Source organism: Poecile atricapillus, chromosome 1, assembly GCF_030490865.1.
Source record: "Poecile atricapillus isolate bPoeAtr1 chromosome 1, bPoeAtr1.hap1, whole genome shotgun sequence".
Taxonomy (NCBI): domain Eukaryota; kingdom Metazoa; phylum Chordata; class Aves; order Passeriformes; family Paridae; genus Poecile; species Poecile atricapillus.
In genome coordinates this window covers 119,270,750-119,294,836 of record NC_081249.1, presented here as the reverse complement: position 1 = coordinate 119,294,836, position 24,087 = coordinate 119,270,750, and the positions used below count along the sequence as shown (strand labels likewise).

The window sequence follows — 24,087 nt, the reverse complement described above, 5'->3', positions numbered from 1 at the left end:
AAGCAAGGCACTTCCATTTGCATAGATCACTTACAGCAACAGCAATTCATTAAATTCTCCCATAAAATCGTGCTATATTTTGTCTAAAGCGACACATTCCTTGCAGATCACAGTGCCTTTCTCATGCTGTTAATAAGATAATCTGTTACATGAGGCTTACAAATCCATTTAAATTGATTTTAATTAATGAATCAATCACTAGCCACTGATGACTTGGTCTACAGACAGCAAGCAATCCAAAGCCCCAGGCTTCTAATCCAAAACCAAAATCCACATTAGAGCAACAGGACATCTCTCTGATCGATAGCAACACAAAGATGTTCAGTTCATACACATTTAAAGGGTACAAACTCGATCAAAATGTATCTCCAGATCTCGTGCATTACAATTCCCAAATTCACGGCTGCTCGACTAGAAGAGCAATATTAAATCATTTACATTTCTTTGCAAGGGGAAAAAATTAAATCAAGCGCAACTATAACCTGTTCCCAAACTTCAGATGCTTATTCCACTTGAAGGTTTTTCCCTTTGTCCTTAAACAATCTGTTGTCTAACATTAATTAATAGAAAATTGCACTTCTAATGATCACAAACAGGAGCAATGCTTTTTACGTTTGCTTTGATGCCACTGCTGCTCTCCACCACTCAAGTGCTTACAGTTTCCCTCAGACAGAAAACAGGAGAGAAGCGAGATTTCTGCCCCAAAATCAGTGAGCAGAGGCGGCGGGAAGAACATCCTCGTTACTGTAGTAAGTTAATTATTATAATTATTGTTATTACAAGGAGTTAATCAGGATGCAGCAAGTTAAATCCAGGATGGGAGGTGGCACTGCCAGCCCTGGAGCACCGGCACCTGTCAGCAGCTGGCTCCCCGTGGCACAGGGGACACACCTGGGGAGATTCTCCTCCTGTGTGCACCTCCAGCACAGCATCTGCAGCTCAAGCAGCACCCCAAGCAGCCCAGAGAGAGGAAGGAGCCCCCAGGAGCCTCCAGCAGGGATCCCAGAGTTAGAGATGCTCCTGCTGCCAGAGGAGGAGCCCAGAGAGAGGAAGGACACCCCAGGAGCCTCCAGCAGGGATCCCAGAGTTAGAGATGCTCCTGCTGCCAGAGGAGGAGCCCAGAGAGAGGAAGGACACCCCAGGAGCCTCCAGCAGGGATCCCAGAGTTAGAGATGCTCCTGCTGCCAGAGGAGGAGCCCAGAGAGAGGAAGGAGCCCCCAGGAGCCTCCAGCAGCAATCCCAGCATCTCCCAGAGTTAGAGATGCTCCTGCTGCCAGAGGAGGAGGGGAGAGCCAGGCTGGCTCAGCTGAGCCCACCCTGCCCAGCTCCTGGAGATGGCTCCAGGCTCCCTGTGCTGCTGCTGCTGCTCAGAACAGCAGTGGTGGGGCAGCTGCACTGGTTTGGATCTCCTCAAACGCTCTCTGAGCCTTTATGGCCCACAACAAACCCTTCAAATATTCAGACAGAAATCCTGGTCCCCCAGACTCAACAAAGCAGCTTGCTTGGATGCTCACTCTCCTGCCAAAAGTCCCAGTCCTGCCTGTTTAAACCAAGAGCTCTCTATTCGTTTTTAACCAATACTGCACATACAGTTTAAGTAACCCTGAAAGCAGACTTTCTTTTCTTTCATGTAGTATCTGCTCATCTGTTGAGCTCAATACTCTTATTCTTCCTGGTTTGTTAAAAACAAATTATTCGCCCCTACCTTTTGGAGGGAAGAATAAAAAGAATAATTAAAGAAGGTGGGTTTGGCCTTTATGTGCCACTAATTAATTAAATTAACCAAATAATAAGTACAAGATACCAAACTATCTTTCATAATATTTAAGAAAAGCATAAAGGGTTGAACACTTTCCAGGTGTAAACACATTAAGATCAACGCTGTACCAAGCCTGAATCTGGCCCCATTAGCTCCAAAATGTAAATAGTTCATCCCCTTGCACAGATGTCAGAGCATGCAGGCACTCCAGGCTTAAAGGAGAGATTCTGCAGCCAACAATGCTCCACTGACACAGAGACAATCAATGTGTCCTTGATTATGAGGAGGCAAACAGTTTTCACTGAAGGGGAAAAAAAAAAAAAAAGAAAAAAGAAAAAAAAAGGGAGACTGAGAAACAAATCATGTGTTTTTATTTTTTAAGTTCCAAGTTTGGGTTGGGTTTTTTTCAAGCCCTTTTGGAGCGCTGAAACAGAATAAAAATAGCTTGTTGCACAAGCATAAAACAAAGTAACTGCTAAATAAACTTTTTTAATTTACTCCTATGTGTTCAGTCCTCACCCCCATTAGTCTTCAGGAGCTGGATGATTTCAGAAAAATATCTTCCTGTTTTCTGGAAAACTGATTAGATGGGCTTTGTCCAAGAACTGTGCCATAACGAGCTCCCTTTATTTCACATGCCGAATATGGCTGCTGGGAAATGTACTGCAGCACTATATGCCAATGCATCCTGACATTCAAATCAAGACCACAAATTATAAACAGTTTCAGCAAATTGACTTGAGTGCCTTTGTTCCTCAGACATACATCTTCCTATTGCTTACAAAAGCAGCATATACTAACCACGAACGCTGCTATAGCCAGTACTGGGAAAGGAAGTTATTGAAGCCTGGATTTCCTGCTTTCAGCCCAAGCCAAGAACTGTGAGGCTTGTAGTGGTTTCAGGAACTGACTCATCTAATGATTCATGGATAAGATACTGGTTTTAATATATTTCTGATCATAAGACTCAAACTTCAAAAACAGTGATGCTTAGTTTTTATTTTAAAGTTTTTTTTAAAAAAAGGACATAAATCAAGCAAACAAATATTGTCACGGGACAAATGGGCTAACAATTATTGATGTGTTTTACAGTGAACTCTGTTTAAAAGACAAAAAAAATGGTGTGTTAAACATCCTGGAAATTCACTTCAACAGAATGTTGACACCGAATTAAAAATCCACTGTCAAAAACTTGAGCACTTTCACTGCAGTCCTGATAGAGCTAAAATCTAAGCAGAGAGCTGGGATATCAATGCACTTTTAGAGACACCCTTAGGTGCAGGTATGAGTGCTACAGCCAGACAAACCACTGCTAATGCACCTGGTTTCCTGAGCCCTGCACTTGAGAAAGCATCACCAAAGGCTGGCTGCTAACAAACACCTAGGGAAGTTTTGTTTCAGGAGCCACTGAACCTGCCAGGTCAATGGTGAAGCAGTGACTAACTCTGGGTTTTAAGTGCTCTCTCTCTCTCTCTCACACCACCCCTGCATTTTGTGCTAATTCAGAATTCAAGCCCAGCCGTTTTCATGCATTGAGTCCTTCCAGAGGAGAGCTCGCCTCCCAGAGCATCCAAACCCTTTTTGCCCACAACACAAATCTCATCAGTATGCTGTAACTTGAACTGCCAGGCTCTTGCACCTAAAAAATAGCTGGTGATGGAAGCTGAATTCTGCCAGGCTCATGTACGGAAAAGTACTGGTTTACTTTTTAATTTCCGAGCTGCAAGCTGCAGCCCTTGGTGCAGTGTGCTGGGGACGGAGGGGGACGTCGGCATTTCTGGATTTCACCCTGTGCACAACCAGCACAGGGGGGAAAAACACAAAAAAAACCAGAAAACAAAATGCATCTTGCTCGGAGGGAAAGAAAAAAGAAAAGCAAAGAAAAAAGCAGCAGTTAAAACACTTGACAAGAAAAGGCCAAAGTGCGCTCCGTGGCTGGCAGTCATTTTATGGCTCTAGTCCTACAGCAGATTTACTTAGATGACGTCAGTGGCTCCAATCCAGCTTTTCTTTGGTAGCATTTACCACTTGCCTCTTGAAGCCTCCACTATGCTACAGAGCAGTAGACCATAATCAAAATTCCCTTTGTGAAATAGAGTTTACCTCAGGGCACAGAGGCATTGCGAGCTGAATTGCAGGCTCTTCACCCTGCACTGCATGCCCAGAAATAAATAACCTACAATACTGTACTCTCCTTAATACAGAAGAACCATTAAAAGCAGCCTGCTACCTAAAAAAGGGTTCTTTAATTTGTTTCCAAAGTCTCAGAAGCCAGAATATTAGTTAATTTTCCAAGCAACCAAGAACTATAATAATTCTACTACCCTTTGGACTTCTTCATATTGTTTTTAGAGATTTTGGATGATAAAGTTATTTATGGGTCACTGTTTCACCAGCAAAAATTATTACTAATGCTAGAGGCTAAAGTGAATCTGTATAGGAAGCTGCATATTTAAAACTGTCCTCCAAATGTGCCCCTCCAACTGCTTATCTACAGCTGCTCAGTCAGCATACAGTAAATATGCCAAGAAGCAGAGCAAGAAATTACTCTGCATAAGTAATTGTCAATTTAATGAGCAAAACTCACATTATTTGGATCTGTGCATTTCCTATCACAGAGCAGTGGCTGAGACCAATGGAATACCGGTAAAGCCAAGCTGAGGAGATACCAAACACACTGAAACTTCTGAAGTTTAATCAAAATAACCCCCCCAAGCATATGAAAAATGTGTCTTGCGGTACCAAATAAACACGGATTTGTTATGTTTTAAGGGAGCCACCCGTCAGGACAGCCACACTCATTATGGGTGGTACCTAGATACATGAGAGAACCAGAAGTGCCTGTCACAGTCAAGCACTCAGACACAGCTCACAGGGAAGATGCAGAGAGCTCAGAGAGCTGAAAGCCTCAGTGGCCCTCCTTTCCCTGGGTCTTTGCTTACCTTGCCCCACCAAACCACAGCAGCATGAGAGGTCCCATGTCTGAGCTACTGCCACCAAACTGCACGAGTCACACCATGGAGCTGAGCTCTAAACCTGAACATAAAACAGGTTTAAAATCTGGGGGCAACCCCCAAACCAGCTCCAAGTGGACAGTCACACACATTTTGTGACCTCTAGCAGCCTCAGATGCCGAGCCAAGGGCAGGGAGCCTCTCTCATTTTCTGCAGGTGCCAACCCCAGCAGAGGCAGGGCAGCAATGTGGGAGCATCACTTCTCACTCCCCTGCCCTCCTAGCTGGCCCCTGGGGCTTTGTCAGCTCCTGCCTTGCCCCAGGTGAAATGGCAAGGGATGGCCAAGGCTCAAATTGTTCACATTTCTCTGCTTCAAACAGACAGGGGGAAAATCTGATTCTCTTTGCCCTCTTCTCATTACCAGTAAGAAAAAAACAGTGGTGTCAGCAAACATTTTGGGAAGATGATTGTGAATTTCTCTGCGAGAGGATCTCAGTCCTTTCCTTGGGCATTAAGGATCTGGACACGAAAGGCACAGCAAGCACAAGTGGTGCTTTCTTCCCAAAATTCAGGGCAAGGAGGGGCTGGGAGCAGCAGGAAAGGGACCCCAGTGACACCACACCACCACCAGCAGCAGAGGACACGGGCTAAGGAGGACCTGGCCAGATGGATCGTAAAAGGAGGGAAACAAAAACAATCACAGGGCTCCAAAGGCAGCAGAGGCGCTGCCCCAAGAGCAGGAATGTGTATTCCCAAGGAAAGAAGAGGGTCCAGGCAGGCAGGAACAGCTGTGGTGCCCTGCAAGGAGCAGCCAGACCCAGGCTGAGGGGCAGAGGAATGAGCTGCAGGCACATCCAGCCCTAAGGACACTCACTGAACGCTGTATTTATGGCTGGAAACTCCTCCTGCAACAAAATAATTACTCCCAAAGAAAGGCAGGGGCTAGGGGGAAGATGAAGGAACTTCCCCTGACTCTTCCAGGCTTCTCCAACGCTTTCAGTTGATTGTGGAAAAAGCAGGGTAAAAAAAATCTTCAAAGATCAGCTGACAGCAGATAGAGGGACATGAGCATTTCTAAAGGTTCGTTTTTTTGAAAGAATGAAGGTAAAAGCAGGGATGTGGAAAATGCAACTGTTTGCAGAGTTTTGCCTTTTTGTTTTAAACTGCAAACCAGCTTTAGTACAAAAAAAAAATAAGAAGTGTACACTGATATTGGCAATGGATTAAGTGAATAAAATTTCCTCTTTCCCATTGATTACTGTCCCGATCACCATATTGTTTTTAAATTGAGATGCACACAACAGAAGCTTTAATCCCCTAAACCTCGGCGAATTTACCTTTTCTTCCAAAGTCTGTCCTGACATTTTCTCCCCTCAAAACCAAAATGTCATTCCTGAATTATAATCTCCCAACAGTAAGACAACCACGTAAAAAGAAAACCAACAAAAAAAAAACCCCAAACAAACCAGGCCAGCTAATTCCAAAACCAAGCCCCGCTGTTCACAGCACCACGAGGTGAATGAATGGTGAGAGATTCCACCAAGGGAATAATTGTGATGTCTGTAACGTTAAGGAATAATTTGGCACCAAAAGAACCCAGGGCCATACTGGTTGGCGATTCAAACACGAAGCATATCAAAACACTGCTGATAAGCTAAATTAACAGATAGCTTATCTGAAGCATATACTGGCCATATGGTGCCACAACTTCTGTTGCCTGTTGCTGGCATAACAATAGGCTACTGCAGTCTTAGACTGGAAGCACTATTTGACAAACTGTCAACAGCATTTTTATTTTTTTTTATTTTCTTTTTTTTTTTTGCAGAGCTCTAGGGCAATGGCACACTCGCCTATTTGCATTTTTTTTTTTAAACAGGTGAACAAAGAGTAAACCAGATGTCGACTTTAGAAATCGAGCTGTCTGGATCAGGAGATTTAACAGAGGCAGGCATACTGCTACAGCTCAAATCTAGACAATGAGCTTTTCTAAAAACACTCTGGCCTAGGGGAGTGGCTATTTAAAACACTTGGCTTCTTTTATTTCAGCACTATGGAAGTGAATTCTACTCTTAAGTGCCAGCTCAAATGAAGTCATTTTGTTTCACTGGGGCTTTCTTTGCATTTCAGAAATGTAGCATGTACTGTAGTAACGGAAAAGACAAAAACAGGGGAGAGTGTGCGATGTGGAAACCAGCAATTTGATCACATACAAAATAAAAAAAAAAATATTTGAAAGGACGATTCAAGTGAAAGTTACATGAAATTTACTTTTCCCTCTTAGGGGGAAAGGAAAAAAACCAAACAAACCAACACAAGCAAAACAAAACTAACAACAGAAAGTAAAACCCAAACCACTTCTGAGTGCTTTAGAAAGAACCGATATTTGCAACCCCCTCAAGCTCCACAAAGACAAGCAAAACTGACCAGCAAGGACCATCTGCAAGGGGACTTGAACATGTTACAGAAACACATTAATACCAAAAGTATCATGAAAGTTCTCTTCCTGCTTTATTTAAAAAAATAAATCTTACTTATTTGAGGAGGGAAAAAAAAAAAAATCATTTCATAACAACACAACGACCCACTCAATCATTTCAAAAACTGACAAACTACTGTCAATCAATATATAGTAGGTCTGTCTATGATATCCAGTTATGAAAATGTGCTTTTAGCTGTGTTCTGTAGGAGTGTGAAAGACATAATGAGAGAAATAGATAACTTTCTGTTCTAATAATCTGTTCCGCTTTGATAGGCAGTTATGGGAACATATTTATTTTCTGACTTATACCCAGCTAAGTATGTAGCATTTTTAGATTATCTTTTCAAATTGTTCTTGAACATTCTCAGTTAAAAAAAAAAACAACCTCCTTTCATGTTAAGTTGAGATTGCACTTGAACTCTTTCCAAAAGCCAGAGCTGTACTGAATTATGATAATTAGAAAGCTGTGCGCATAAAAGGCAGCACAGTTGATGCATTTAAAAAAGTTCATGCCAGAGAATATAAGTTCAATATGTTCTCACATAATTAACATTTCCCATCATTAGCAGCAGTTTTCAGTTCATGTATCTGTAAAAACAACAGCACTCGTCATTGTTTTAGATTCCCAGTCAATAGCACTTTAATAGTTTTACACATAATCCCAAACTTTCCTTCCCTTCCCCCTCCCCACACATGGAGACTTCACATTCTCCCTCCTGAGAGGAGCAAATAAACCTGGACGCCGTTCTCCTGCTGCTACACAGCCCAGCCCTGACCCCAGAGCTTGGGGAGAACCCAAGGAGAGCCAGAAACCCAAGAAGGCGGCGAGCGGCCAGGATGCAGGGCAATAACCGAGCAGCAGACAAAGAGCAAAGCCTTGTAGGTGATGCCTGGGACTGGACAGGAGCCCAAGTGAAACAGGCTGCCTGTGTAGTGCCCTGTGGCAGGGCAGGCACGGCTGGAGGCACCAGGAAACGGGCTCAGAGCCCTGCAAGTGCCCGCAGCCCCTTCGTGCACCCTTCACGCACCGCGCGCTCCCATCGCGGCCGGACACGCGCACAGCTTCCCCAAACCAACCGGGACATGTGGCGCTCCATGGGCCACTCCTTGAGACTCCCCCAGCACCCTAACTCCAGTCAGCTGTGAGGAACCAGATTCTGACTTCAATCCCCGTGTTTTGAAGCGAATACAATTCTGGTGGAACACAAATAACCTCATCTGGTAGAGAAGTTGCTGGATCCGCACCAACACAGACAGAGATTTTGGCTTCACCAATAACAAGATGAAACTCACAGTGATTGCAGTGGGATCAGGACTTCACACAAAAACGAGAGGTTCCTCGCATTAAACCAGAAAACACTTAGCTGAATTTTATGAGACAGATATGGGGGGCAGATTTGAAGTTGCTGCCTCCAAGGACTTAAGTCTACAACTTTTCACTCTCTTCTGTTTTGGAAATGAGCAATCATTAAAACCAAACACACAAAATTATTCCAGGAAATATTATTCCATCCTTGTTCCACTTGCAAAAAGTCAAAAGGAGTTTTGTCCAAGAACAGAGAACAAGATATGGTCATAAAGTGGGAATTCATTGCAGAGATTTTTCTCCTAAAACTGTGTCTTCAGCACAGCTTCGAGTCAGTTGGCTTTACAATTAATAACACCGTTAATCTCTTCATATACCACAGGATGTAATTTAAATTATACAGCACTTGCACAAACTGCCACGAGCCCTCTAACAGCCCTTGCTTGCAGGGAGATGATTTAGCTCCTGAAAGCTCTGAAATTTTGCTGAGATTCAAATCATTTTTTAACAGTAAAGGACGGCAGTTTAGGAATATAAAACGTCCCCGCTCGCGGCAAGCGCTAACGGCAAAGCGCGACACGGCGACGCAACAGAAATTAAACCTCAGACCCCAGAAAAAAAGGACTACCTCCCTCCTGAAAAGCTGAAAAGGTCCCTCTGAAGAGCTGGGGACTTCAAAATCATTTTTAATGGGCCAACTTGCCCCTCATTACAGCCAGTGCAACCCAGCAACAGGCCGTACGACATCGACGGAATTAACCCGAATTTAGACCTGATTTCTAAAAAGTCAGCCCTCACCTCATATTTGCACGTGCTATGAATAAGAGCCCAAATGGAATGAATGATCAGCTGTTAATAGAAATTTGCCTTCGAGTCTTAGGCAGATTACAAGTTAAGCAGAACATAAGCCCCGAGCAGAAATTTAAAAAAAGTATGTGTGCCAAATCGATATTCTTTTAAATCAAAGATGTCCTTCTTTAGACATCAAATATCACACTGACCATGTACATAAAACACATGCTGTAAATATCTTAGTATTTGATCCTGCAAATGTTTATTCCTATGAGTCATCCTGGTCACTTTAACCTGAGCAAGGGTTGGATCCAGCCAATATTTTCTTCTTAAATAAATGGAATCACTGCAGAAAGACAGCTTTTAAACCAACTCTGGAGGGGTATGGGATTAATGTTAATGACATTAGAATGAGCGATATGTGTGTGTGTATATATGAATTTATACATATATATGGTGTGTATCCAGTAGGAAACCATGTGCTCATAACAGGTCTGAAGGTTCTCCCAAACACACACATCCAGACAATTCTGTACAGAAAATCTCCATGTTTTGGGAACAACAAACATGTTTAGGCACCTTCTAATAAAATCAGATTACTTCTGGTGAAATTCTTCCAGCAGTGTAACCATCCTGCTTTACAGACTGAAACCTGACAGCTGTATCACGATACACAGGCATGTTTTTGCCCTTCCCTTTTTATTTTGTAATGAAAGATGCCAGTATTTCCTTGTAGCTCCAGAAGTTTTTATTCCTGTATTGCCTGCACCGTACCTTGAAAGTTTGCTTATGATATTATCACAAAGGCAGCTTAAACAGAAAGAAGGAAGAGAAGTTTTTTCCCCTCAGCATGTGACTCAACTGAACTTTTTCGGGCATGGACAAACAAAGCCCAGAAACCACTTTAATGATATCCAAAACCACGGCGGCAGCAGCAGCAACCAAAACCCCCTGGTTCCAAGTGACACCGAACACGCTGCACACATGCTCACACATCCCCACGCATCACAAGAGCCAGCACTGCTCAGCTGGACACTCACGGCCAGGGCTACTTCGTAATTAACTTTCTGCTCTTCTCTCCTAGCTGTTTAATTAAAACTCCTTTAACCGCACTCTGTCTTTACCAAGACTCCTGTCAAATCAAAATTTTTTCCTCTGCTTCAGTGCTCCTGTACAGCCCACTCAGCACCGAGTAAGAAACTGTGGAGAATGTGAAACCACAGTTTGAACCTCAAGAGCTGCTGTTCCACTCTCCTGGCTGAAAAGGCCAATCATTTTTACTTCACCAAAGCGGTGTTCGCAGGATTGATGCCCAAAATGCACCCAACGTGTTTAGCCACAAAGTACTTTCCAAAGGTATTTCTAGATTGCTGAGAAGAAAAATTGAAAGAAATCCACAGCATCCAAAATTTCTGCTTGGTCAGCTGATATAAACCTGGAGCAAACAAAATGCGAAATTATCCCTACTGGTACAGAAAATGCCTTATGACCTAATTAAACACCAGTGCAGTGTGAAAAGATGCGTTCTACCAGAAAGGGGAAAAAATAAACGCCCCTCTAAAATGTTTACTCTTCACAAAAATAATTTCAAAAAGTTGATTTCAAAAAATTTGCAACTTCAGAACGTGATCCAAATACAAAACCTTCAGTTTTTTTGAGTTTCAAGAACATCCACTGTATTAATTCCTGTGTTTCTATTCCCAAATAAAGGAAGCGTTATGTGTGTATATAAAAATATATATGTTCACATACAAACAAACATGCAAGCTTCCCTACCACCCCCAGAAGTAATTTAATATCCAGGTCTGTGTCATTTTTAATAGCACCATCTTGCCATCAGTACAATCTAATATTCTGTAATGGTATTCCCCAACTATTTATAGAGAGAGAATACATCATACATTACAGACACACATTCCCCATCTAGGGTTGTAAGAAGAACCCTACGTAATTTTAAATTAAGTCCTAATGTAATTATAATCATTTTCGTTTTCATATTCAATTGCAGGTAGCACTTAGTTATTTACATGAATTTTCCTGTTAGAGGCATTCCCACAGAGATTTCCATAGTAGATGTGCTGCAGAATAACTGAGCGTGCAGCCAGGCAGAGCAGCACGTTATCCATCCACGTTATCCAACTTTGCCATTTCCCAGCTCTGCAGAACCGCTAACTGGCAATATTGCATTTCCAAACTTTATCAGCACCGAGAGAAGGCAAACATGCTCCTGCTCACACAGGAATACAGCTGCACATGTACTCCTTCTCCCTGAGGCTCTGCCATTTCGGCTTACATTTCTTACAAACGCTATTTAAAGTCAGAAAACACCGCTACGATCTGATGTTTCTTGGCCTTTCTTGCCTAAAAAGGAACGGTTAAAAAACACCGGGAGCCATTTACATTCAGCGAGCGCAGGGCAGAGCTGCTCCCTAACTTTCCAGCACTTCTGGAGGTCACTTTTCATTTCTTCATATCAAAGGCAGGCACTTGTTTCTAATAAGTTAACAACTCTCCTGAGAAACGTGGGTGGCTGGTATTTCATTGTTTCATAAATATTTTTATACTGGTAACGCCGTTCAACTTGAAACAGATTTCAAGAGGAGAAAAATCACGACTAGGACCGCGCTCAACAGAGGCAGGAGCGCAAACTTTTTTTTTTTGCCTTGCCGAAAACAGAAGATATTTCCCCCCCTCCCCTGGCTTTATTTCGCCTCGCTGTTTTTGTTTGGTTGTGTGGAGGGGGCCGCTTTGTTTTAATTTGGGTACAAAAGGCGCAGTGTAGAAGTTCTCCCTCCCCCTTGGAAGTGTACTTCCTTTGAAAGCGCTCCTCTGCGAACAAAGGCTGCCACCGGCCCTCCGCACCAGCGCCGGGGACAGCTGTGCCACGGAGCTCCTCAAAACCTCGCCGAGAAGAGAAAAAAATAAACCCACCCCCAAAAACAAAACCCTGCGGTTCCTACCGAAAGGAAGTTTTCCAGGGACAATCTCCTCGGCGCTGCTGTAACTGCGACTTTGTCTTTTTTGGATACAATGTTTCTGCTGACTCCCGAAAATTTTCCACTTGAATGTGCAATTAACCAGCAGCGGCGGCGGCAGCAGCAGCAGCTCTGGAGAAGGAGAAGAAGCAGCGAAAAAGGACATTCCTTCTTTCATCTTTGAGAGGAAAACAAGCCAGGGGAGGGAGGCGAGGCTGGGGGCAGCGCGGGGAGCGGAGGGGATGGCTGCTGAGCGCTGCTGTGCGCCCAGCCCGGGGCTGCTGCCGGCGTGCTCGCTTCCCGCGGGGGGGAGAAAAAACCAAAGGGAAAAAAAAAACACACACAACAAAAAAATGTGAAAAATGCCGAGGATCGGTGCGCGCGTGTGCGAGGGGGGAGAGCCGTGTCTGTGTGTGTGTGTGTCTGTGTGTGTGTGTGTGTGTGCGCCCGGTGCCGGGCGGTGACTCAGGCCAGGAGTGCGAGCGGGGGAGCGCAGCGGAGCGGGGCGGGCGGCAGCGCCTGTTGCAGCTCCGGCCGCGGCCCCGCAGCGCCGCAACTCCGCGCCGAGCAACTTCTCCCCCCGCCGCGGCCCCCGGCCCGCCCGCCCCGGCACCTGCGGGCCCCCCCGGGCCGCCCCCCGGGCCCGGCGGCCGCACAAAGCCCGCGGCCCCGCTTACCTCCGCGCCGCGGCCCCCTCCGCGCACCGCCAGCGCGCCGCGCCCGACGGCAAAACTTCGCCCGCCGCCCCCGGGCCGCCCCGGCTATTTATGGCCCCGCGCCTATTTTTAATCCGCCGCCCGGCTATTTATACCGCGGCCGTAGGTTGCCGCGGGCCGGCGGCCGGAGCCCTCGGAGAATGAGTTGCTGCCCGGCCGGCGGCGGGGCGGGCCGGGCTCCCGGCCGGGCTGCGCGGCGCCAGCGATGCGAGGAATGCGCGGAATGAGGGGAGGAATGAAATGAACGCGGGAGCGGGGCGGCCGCGGGGCGGAGCGCGGCCCGCCGCCCCCTGCGGCCCGGGCGGGCGGGCGGGGCCGCGGGCGGGGCCTCCGAGCAGCGCTGACCTCATAGGGGAGCCCTGGAGCGGGAGGGTCCGGCCCGAGGGGAGCCCTGGAGCGGGAGGGTCCGGCCCGGAGAGGAGCCCCCTGGAGCGGGAGGGTCCGGTCCGGAGAGGAGCCCCCTGGAGCGGGAGGGTCCGGTCCGGAGAGGAGCCCCCTGGAGCGGGAGGGTCCGGCCCGAGATGAGCCCCACGGAGCCGGAGGGTCCCCGGGGAAGCTCGGGGTGCTCGCACTCTCATGCAGCCCCCGCGCCCTGCCCAGCCCTGCCCGGAGCCGCAGCCACCCCCGAGGAGCGCAGTGCCCAGAAGGGCCAGCGGAGCCCCACGGCGGGCTCATCGCACCCCAAATCGACAGGGACACAGCGCGGCCCAGGGCTCCGCTCTTCACCCTCAATCCAGATCCCGACCTTTCTCACAAAACTCCCCCGGTCCGGATTTCACAAGGCCGGTTTAGCCCCGCTGGAAATGAGCGAGCCCGAGTGCCGCTGTCCGAGCCCTCCTTGTGCAGGGACCCCCAAAGACGCTCCCCCTCGCTCAACAATCCGCTACCTGACTGAAATAACTGCAGGGAAGGCACAGCTGTTGTGCTCGGGAAAATTCACATTTGCATAAGCAAAACGGATAACTGGACACCTCGGTGTTTGTGGAATAAATTGCCTGCTTTGATGTGCAAACACACACACTTCTACCCACCTTTGAAAGTTTGCCCAGCAGGGCTATCACGTTTGGAGCTCAGAAATCACGTTAGGACCTCAGAAGAACAATGTGCCCGCACCGCACCCGAGTTCGTGCGGGTGGAACCCTCAATAAATGCCCTGCATGTTGATTTTTTGCAGCACCCAAAAGAGATGCCACCCTGAGAATGCCAGGAACGCGCTGGTCCCGCTGCTTTCCCAGCAGCGATCCTGTGAGATTGCCATGCTGACACCCGGCATCCTCGCAGCCTGTGGTTGCCCCAGAGCTTCCTGAGAGCTCCTGGAGCTCCCATTGCAGCTTTCAGGGGGGCTGGGGCTGTTTTTCACCCTCGCAGAGCGGGCACGGAGTGTGGATGGCAGGCAAAGCCACAGGGCTCCCCCAGGTCACACACCTGACACTGAAACCTGCCCCAACAGCCCTGCAGGAAAGTGTGCAACAAATAACAACACCAGACCAAGCCAGAGTCTGAGCAGGTCTTGGCCAAGGGACTGGGAGAATGCAAAAAATGAACTTATTTTAGGGCTTTTTTTCTTCCCCCCACCCCATTCCACACCGGCTGAAAAACTTCTGCCCCAAAACAGGCTGCAAGAAACCCCTTCACACACACACAGAATTTCTTTTCTCTGCAGCTTCTTTCTTTCCAAATAGCTCTGGTAATATTGTCTAATAAGTGTCTGAGTGCCTGCACAATTGGTAAAATTCAATCCCTTTGCAGATGTCTGCACAAAAGCCATAGTCTCCTGAGTGCACTTAAAGATTACCAACTCTTTTCCAAAGTTGGAACAGAAAAATGGGACAAAACGTCGCCCCCTAACACCTATAACATAGATTGTTTTAGTCACCAGGCTTTAAACTCCCTCTGCTACGCTCACTGCATGCACAGAAATGCGAAATGTCTTTAAATAAATGTGATTTTTTTTCCCCCATAGGGCTCTCAGAGGAAGTACCAAGAATACTGACTGTTAAATTCTCTGCTTGTGCAGGGCCCTAAAGGTATCACAGCTCTGTACACGTGGAGGGACAAATCTTTGCACAATGGATAAGCAGAGTTTGGGAACTTCTCACTTATAGCAGTTCTCACAAATGGAAGTGATGCAGATTTTGCAGGGTCATGCTCACCTGGTGGGAAAGAAAGAAAGTAAAAGAGGATTGTTTCTGCAGCCCTCATTGTGGATGAACACAAATCAGACTCAAGCACGGCTGTAGCTGTTTGCTGTACCTGCAGACAGACTCCTCGCTGGCTCTTTTGCAATTCAGAATTCAGAATTGTGGAAGAATAATGAAATTTACCTGATGCCCACATGTTTTCCTGTTAACTGCAAGCAGCAGGGAAGGCTCAGACAATTCTATTTCCCAGGTTCTGAAGTTCTCTGTTAGTGGAAATAGTCCCACAGAAGGCAAAACCAAATTCTTGGGGCAGGCTGGAAGCCTCCCACTGGCACAACGTCAATGTTCATCCACAATCCACAGTTTTCAGCTCAAGGCTGGGTCCTGACAATATCTTGTTCCCAGGCAACCTTACAATGAAACCACCAAAACCCAGGCCAGGATGAGCAGCAAACCAGCCTGGTGACCAAGCCACAGCCCTTGTGGATCACAGCCAGCAAGCTCCAAACAAAACCAGGGCCCTCTGAACACTGAAATTCCATCGAGTGTGGATCTATCCGACCTCCTGGCTCATCCATTCTGGAGATTGTCCTGTCATGCCACACCACACTGGCAGTCACTTCACAAAAAACATATACCTGGAATGCCCAAGGGTTTCTGGAGGGACAAATGGTGTGCTGGGGAGAGAGAGGGCTCTGTGTGATCTGTGGGGTGAAACAGCATCAGGGCCAGGCAGCCCCTTGGTCCTGCCACTGCCCCCATGGAGGGCAGGTTTGGAGATAGCTGGATGGAGAAGGAAAGGTTTGGAGATAGATGGATGGAGAAGGAAAGGTTTGGAGATAGATGGATGGAGAAGGAAAGGTTTGGAGATAGATGGATGGAGAAGGAAAGGTTTGGAGATAGATGGATGGAGAAGGAAAGGACACTGGCAGCCCATTCACAGGCAGAACTCTGATGAATTGCCTGCCCTCTGTTTATTGACGAATGGCTTGTGCAGGCACACAGGTGCGCTGGGAATTACAAAAGCTGCAGCAAACAAAGGGACATTGGGACAAGCCCAGGCAGGGGCATTTCCTGGGGACAAATGCTTATCTCAGCTAGAAACGAGACATACAAGTGGGGAATATGTGAAAACATATAAGTGGGGAATATGTGTGGTAAGAAAGGGAAAGAATGAGGCTCAAGAGACAGACCCAATAAAAGGACTTCAGGGAGAGAGACGGAGGAAAGGGAAAAGGCAGAGAAATGAGGGGAGAAAGTGATAGCAGTTTTTGAAACTACAGACAGAAGACAGGAAAAATGAAAGAAAGTTTAAAAAGGGTGATAAAAATGGAGAAAGGGAAAGCTGAAAAATAAAGGGAATTGATGGGGCAGAAAGAACAGCTGAAAGGAAACCAGCTGGGAGAGCAAGGGAGAAGGAAAAATAGGAAGTAGTAGAAACAGGAGGCAGCAGTGAGGGAAGGGAATTAGCTTCACCATGAAAGGGCTAAGGTAAGGAAGGACTGGAAGAGCAAGAATTGGAGAATAAAGGTCTGCAGCACTATCAAGTCCTGCATTTGTCAGTGCAATACTGTTCTGAGTGCAAGCCCTGTTGAGTCTGGGGCAGAGGCAAGTGTGGATGCTCAGAGATAAGGGGGAGGCTGGGCTGTGCTTCACATCTGGGCTCCACTTCTGTCTTTATTAATGAGACCTGTCATTAATTATCATTTATTAATGTCCCTGATAGCAGGGACACTGGGCACAGGGAACAAGATTTACACATCCCAGCCCAGCCACCCAAAACCAGAGGGTGCTCTCAGCTCCCCGAGGGGTGAAACAGCACCCAGAGGATTTGGGGATACAGAATTCCTCACTTGCTCTAGGAATAGTGAACTCTCACCCGCCTAGAGAGCAAGGGCAGGTGGAAACAAGATGGGCTTTGCAAATTCTAGATCCAGAGCCCATTTTGGATTTGGGACGAACCTCAAAGCTCAACAAGACTTGGACTCGGTGTTCTGGTTACAAACAATGCAGGAATTTTAAAACTTTGTGTTTGGATTGCAGTTCAGATTAGGAAAACCTTTAATCCTGGGAAATGCTTAAAGCACTGCATAGATCAGGGTTAATCTGGAGTGTGCAAAGAATTAAATATCCCAATTGATGTGCTGCTGGGTGTGCCAACAAAACAATGCTGTGGGGAGGCTCTAAGGTAAAAGAGCTCCCCGTGTTCCAAACCCAGCTGCTGAGCTTTGCAGAGCAGCAGACAGCGTAAAGAGTGAAAACAAGTAACAATTTAATAATGAATTACAATCATTGAGTCGAGAGGAAGCCAGGACCTGAACCACGGCCCCAGAGCCCAACTGAGCTAAAATGGTAGAGAGCGTGGAAATGTATAATTTCAGACAAATGTATAGTTTCAGACAATCCTGGGTGCTTATTTCCAAAGGTGAAGCTAGAGCTTTTTCAAAGGACACGAGCAGAGTGCAGGGCTGTGTATTTCTCCCATTGATGAAATCACTAACACCAAAATGGTGTGGCTCTCATCCTGCTTTAGAGCAAACAATGTGGGCACAGCAGCCCTCTCCTTCTCCTGATAGCAATAACTCCCAGTGCCACCCATGGAAACAACTTGTGTGCTTAAAAAGATATTTTGCACTGCAAATTTCGTGGTGTTACTGTCCTTTTGTGTTGGGAGAGAGTTAAAAAAAGAAAAAAAGAAAAAAATTCCCATTCAAATTCCCAAAGTATCTCTTTGATTCATGAAAATTTCAGGTTTATGAGCATTTCTCAGCCTTATTAATATGCAAATGGCATATTTTGTTCTCTCCCTTCCCTTTGGCCCAGATTTCTAGTGGTGTTCAGATGTCTGATGTTAGGTGCAGGTATCTTTAATCCTCTGCAGTACATAAGTACCTAATTTATTTTGGTTTCAATGGGGTTTAGGTGGGATTTCTATTCTGGGAATTCTTCGTGCTAATCCAGACAATATTATTATTATTATCATTATTACCATTATTATTATTATTATTATTATTATTATTATTATTATTATTATTATTATTATTATTATAAATATTAATATTGCTAATAATATTTAAATAATATTAAATAATATTAAAATAATATTAATAGCAAATATAATAATGTTATTAATATTTATATTATTAGTAATAGTAATAGTAATAGTAATAGTAATAGTAATATATTATTATTATCATTATCATTATCATTAACGTTAATGTTAATATTATTAATATTATTAATATTAATATTATTAATATTATTAACATTATTAATATTATTATTACTATTATCACTATTATTAATAATAATAAATTAAAACTAATTAATAATAATAGCAATAACGATAATTGTAGTAGTAATAGTAATAGTAATAGGAATAATACAAATAGCAATAAAAATAACAGTAACAATAATAATGAAAGATACCTTAATGCTTCTCTTAACCACCAAAGCACCCTCAGAGTGCTCCTCTGGCTCATGGTTGAGATTTACATCCAAGGAACATTTCAGAGCACTTGAAAGCACCATCTGCTGCGAGATTTGCTGCACAAGGTCTCTCCCAAGCATCCACTCACCTCACCAAAACGGCTCCCCAGGTGACCTCTGCAGGCAGGGGCATTCTGCCATCCCAACACGAGAAATGGGAGATGTTTCACTCGAGAAGGTGCCAGGCAGCCCCAGCAGGGCCGTGCTGTGATCCTGTCACTCCAGGGGCAGCAGGGATGTGCTGTGATCCTGTCACTCCAGGGGCAGCAGGCACAGGCTGTGATCCTGTCACTCCAGGGGCAGCAGGGATGTGCTGTGATCCTGTCACTCCAGGGGCAGCAGGGACAGGCTGTGATCCTGTCACTCCAGGGGCAGCAGGGATGTGCTGTGATCCTGTCACTCCAGGGGCAGCAGGGATGTGCTGTGATCCTGTCACTCCAGGGGCAGCAGGCACAGGCTGTGATCCTGTCACTCCAGGGGCAGCAGGGACAGGCTGTGATCCTGTCACTCCAGGGGCAGCAGGGATGTGCTGTGATCCTGTCACTCCAGGGGCAGCAGGCACAGGCTGTGATCCTGTCACTCCAGGGGCAGCAGGGACAGGCTGTGATCCTGTCACTCCAGGGGCAGCAGGGACAGGCTGTGATCCTGTCACTCCAGGGGCAGCAGGCACAGGCTGTGATCCTGTCACTCCAGGGGCAGCAGGCACAGGCTGTGATCCTGTCACTCCAGGGGCAGCAGGGACAGGCTGTGGTCCTGTCACTCCAGGGGCAGCAGGCACAGGCTGTGATCCTGTCACTCCAGGGGCAGCAGGCACAGGCTGTGATCCTGTCACTCCAGGGGCAGCAGGGATGTGCTGTGATCCTGTCACTCCAGGGGCAGCAGGGACAGGCTGTGGTCCTGTCACTCCAGGGGCAGCAGGCACAGGCTGTGATCCTGTCACTCCAGGGGCAGCAGGGATGTGCTGTGATCCTGTCACTCCAGGGGCAGCAGGGATGTGCTGTGATCCTGTCACTCCAGGGGCAGCAGGGATGTGCTGTGATCCTGTCACTCCAGGGGCAGCAGGGACAGGCTGTGATCCTGTCACTCCAGGGGCAGCAGGCACAGGCTGCCCAGGCTAAGGGAGAAGCTGACATGGGTCAGCAAAGGCTGCCAAAACCAGTGGGCCACAAGTGAGAGGTCTGAAGTGGAAACAAACTGCCCCAGACGTGAAAGAATCGTTTTACAGTCCCTATCCATAGAAACCCAAAGCATGGCTGAAGTCCTGCCAAAGCCAAAGCTCAGGTGAGGGGCAGGCGTACCCAGTGCCTGATCAGGGCAGGCAGCACAGATTGCACACTGGAGACACAGCTGGAACACTGCCGTCCTTATCTGACACCCATTTCCCCATTTCTCTGCTCCTCATGCAGGTAGCATCACACACGCTAAATAACATTTAGGGCAAACAGAAGTGAGAAGGTCTGAGCCCTGCAGGGCTCTCAGGGCTGTGCTGCTGAGGAAAAACTCAGAGGATAGCTGTCCTCCTGTCACAATATTCCAGGCCATCTGCATAATGAGACTTGCAGAAAGTACCCGAGCTTCTCATGCTTCATCATTTTCTCAGTGTGTTTTCTTCTGCTCTGATAAAATACAAACCTGTTCCAAACCCCTGCAAAGCTCAGGGCTTGTTCAGAACAGAGCAGGGGAGCTGAGAGAGCACAGCAGTACAAAACTAGCAGGATTCAGTCTTTCCACTCTCAAAGGGGGAAACAGGGAGAGGAGAGGCAAAGGAAAGGGACTCTTGCAAGAATATATTCACATTTCCTGTTAAACTCGACCTTTTAGATGCTCAAATGAGTATAAAAGGAAATCTAAAGAGAGTAATCCATTCCCTTCTGCAACTAATCCTCGAAGGCCAGGTTAACATGGAGTTTTTTGGTAGGAAAATTACAAAGAATAATTTGCAGTTGATTGGTAATGAAAGAAGAAATAATTACCTGAAGCTGCTGGGAAATCCTGATGGTGTGTGGGTATGCAGTTGGATGGGCTCATTCACAGGGATGAGAACCACTGACCCAAGTTTCTGGAATGGCTATTACAGAATGTGCAGTAGTAAATATCACCGTGTAAATCCCGACCTTTCCTCATCCCTCCCAGGGGGAACCACAAATGCTTTTCATCTAGCCGGTATTTAGGAAGAGAGTTTAGAAACAGGGATGAAAAAAGAGTCAGCTGAAGATGTACGAGCCACTGGGGCTGGCTGGGGCTCTGTCCCATCAGAATAGGATCCCACTTTTCATCCCAGCATCAGACTGTCTCTCCTCTCACTGCTGCCTCTGTCATGTTCCAGACATGACAAACAGCAACAGGACCAGTGGTGTTACTTGAAACAAAAACAACTCTTTTGTGCATTTCAAATTCAGAGTTTTGCAGCTTTGCAGCTCCAGTGGCTGCTCTGAAGGTTAATCCTGATTGCAAATGCTCTCTGTGTCCTGGCTTTTCTGCTCCTGCGCTCAGGATGTCACATCCCACCCAGAGCCAGCCAGGATGCTGTGCCGGGGTTTGGAGGATCTGTGGAGGTGAAGGAGCTCCCCAGAGCAGTGTCCTGCAGGAAGAGCAATGCCTGCCAGCCCTAGGGAGCAGCTGCCAGCCCTGGGGAGCAGCTGCCAGCCCTGGGAGCCCGGCTGGGCAGGCAGGAGCACGAGTCCCGCTGGCCAGGGAGCGCTGCCAGCCCCAGGCTGCACAGGCAGTGGCACACACTCACCTGGCACTCACTGCCCTCCAAGTGGCCACTGAAGAGCTGCCAGAAGAGTGCCACACAATGACAAATATTTATCATAAACATAGTGAATCCTCATCTCACATGTGATTTCATCTGAGGTGGCCTCACAAGCCCAGTTACTTCAGTACCTGTCTGTTTTGTGCTTCTTTTACCCTCTAGATCCTGGAGAAATTAATTAATTTGTTATTTTTCATGATCAGTCCCGGATGGATGATAACTGCCTGCATTTCCCAATTGTGTAACATTTATCACTTTCAAGGCACTTTACAGGGGCAGAGCAGCTCATCCTCACGCCACCCCTGTGCGCCAAGCATTAGCATTTCCTTTTTACCAACTGCAAACTGTAATGGGCAGTCAGAGCAAGGTAACAGCAAAATTCAGCACCATCCAAACACACCTCTAGCACATCAGACTTTCCCTATGCACACACACCACACTGCCCTCAAGTAGCTTTCCTTTCTTATTTTCTTATCTAAAAATCCTCTGCTCAGCTCTGGTAGCTCTTTCTGGGCTCTGGTAGATTTGAGGAGCCAAGCTCCCAACTTGTCCACAAGTCAGCTTCCAGAATACTCTGAGTATTTTGTGCCTTGAGGTATTTTATCCCAAATGTACTCCAGGTACAATCAATAGTTTTAAAAAGTCATCTTCCTAATTTATTCTCTCACTACGAGGTCACAGAGTCATCTAAATTCCTTGTGGATACAGAACTGAGGTTCACTGAAAATCAGGCCCCAGCTGAGCTTTGGTGAATTTTTAAAGTAAGCAATTAAATGGCTTGTAAAAGAGAGGTATTTCCAAGCTGACATCAGTAACTCTTGGAAAGAACTGAAGCTCAGAGGGGCTGTGTTCTCAGCTGCAGTAGAGCATTCAGCACTGTGAAACTCCTTCCAAGAACATGCAGTGGGGAGCAGTTTGATTTATTGATAATAATGGCCTTACGTACACAGCTGTAGGCAGGTGAAGCCTTTTGAGTCACTTTTAGGCAAGTAAAGAAGAAACCCTGGGTGGGAGCTGGACAAAATTGGAAGCCTGTAACCCTTTCCTGGGGCAGTGTTTCCTCCTGTGATCCTGTAGCAGAGGGCAGTGGTACCTGGCTGAGCTCTGCCACCCCCTGCCACCCCTCAGCACAAAAAGCTTCTGCTCACCTGAGTCAGCCACACAAGAAATCAACTCAACAAAACCTCCTGAACAAAACCACCTTTTTCTTTTTTTTTTTTTTTCCCATGAGAATATCTTTCCCTTCACTCCTTTTGGAGATGTTTTCCCTGCAGTGGGAAAGGTGCTCTCCAGGAGGAACCTCCCCAGCTCTCGGTGCTCTCGTGTTTGCCCCAGCCTGGGGAGAGGCAGGTGCTCGACAGGGGCACCCAGCACAGGTAAATGAGAGGTGCACAGAGCAGCCAGAAGGGGAGCTCTGGGGCACAATGGCAGCTTCTCCTCCAGAGATATTAACTGTCTTTCACTGTGCTCCTGTGCAGAAGAAAGCAGTGGGTTTGTCCCAGCAGTTCTGGACAAGATTAGTGGGTATTATACCCATGAGAGGATATTCCCCTCCAAACTGGGAACTGAAATGGGATACAACCCCCCTTCCCATGACACCAGGAGCATGGCCACCAGTGCACCTTTCAGAGAGGCAAGGGGGCTCCATCAGCTGTATCCATCTCAACATAGCCAGGGAAAAATGTAATGTTGGCTTCACCTGGGCTGGAACTGGGCACAACCACACCTCTGCACTCTAACTCCCTCTGCTCTGCTCCCCTCTGCAGGGAAAGAGTTAAAGGCTGGAAAAGGGCCAGAGGCAAAGGGAGCTCTAAAGCCAGGTGGAAGGAACAACAGCTCAGAAGGAGCACTCACTCACTCACTCACTCACTCACTCACTCACTCACTCACTCACTCACTCCACATTGTCATCCCTGGGAATTATGGCAAAACAACCAGGGAAAGAAACTTGCACGGAATGGAGTTGTTTCAGTAACACATCACCACAAACATCCTACACGGGGAACACATCCCACACCTCCTGGTTTCCTTTGCTCTGGGTGACTGCTGTCTAACCTGCCTCCTTAACTCAGGCCAGTGGAAACCAGCGAGTAAAAGCAGTTTGTTTGAGACAGGGGCTTGTTCTGCTGCCCAGGTTGGGAGGGTTTGTGGCTTTTACCAACCCCTCAGAGCACTGGCTCAGAAATGTGAGCAGTGGCTTAGCAAGGCAGTGCACATCAGCATGGTGCTCAGTGATGCCAGAGCTTTCCATGGCATCCAGGTGAGTCCTGCAAGCAGGGAATGAATCCTGCAAACAGGGAATAAATCCTGCAAACTGGGAATGAATCCTGCAAGCAGAGAATGAATCCTGCAAACTGGGAATGAATCCTGCAAGCAGAGAATGAATCCTGCAAACAGAGAATGAATCCAGCATCCAGGCTGCAGCAGGGGAGGCACTTCTATTTCTGCCTCATTTTTAATCCCCAAAAGCATGGAAAGCTCCATTAAAGAGTGGCAAATGGATGGCACGTGCTGTGCTCCTCCGTGCCACCACCGCTAACAGCTCACGGCTCACGGTATGGGAGAGGAGGAGAGCTGAGCTATTAAAAACCTAATTTATGTCTCTCTCTTCAGCATGTGACTAAAACCAGTTTTGCAATCAGTTACAGGTTAACTAGCCAGGGTTAGGCAGGGTGGGGCCTGCAGCAGATTGCAAAACTGGTTTATTCGATCCACAGAGCC

At 46.8% G+C, this 24,087-nt stretch overlaps 1 protein-coding gene across 4 annotated transcripts in view; it reads right to left on the bottom strand.

Annotated features, from left to right (window-relative positions):
* The window catches only part of TEAD1 (TEA domain transcription factor 1), a 153,512-nt gene extending 140,321 nt beyond the window's left edge, over positions 1-13,191 (bottom strand). For all 4 annotated transcript variants that reach the window (XM_058836726.1, XM_058836734.1, XM_058836717.1 and 1 more), the window contains exons 1-2: positions 12,943-13,191; positions 12,251-12,397 (exon numbers count right to left, since the gene is read on the bottom strand). The gene's annotated coding sequence lies outside the window, so the exon portion shown is untranslated. The remainder of the gene's footprint in view (positions 1-12,250; positions 12,398-12,942) is intronic.
* Between the last annotated feature and the right edge of the window lie 10,896 nt (positions 13,192-24,087).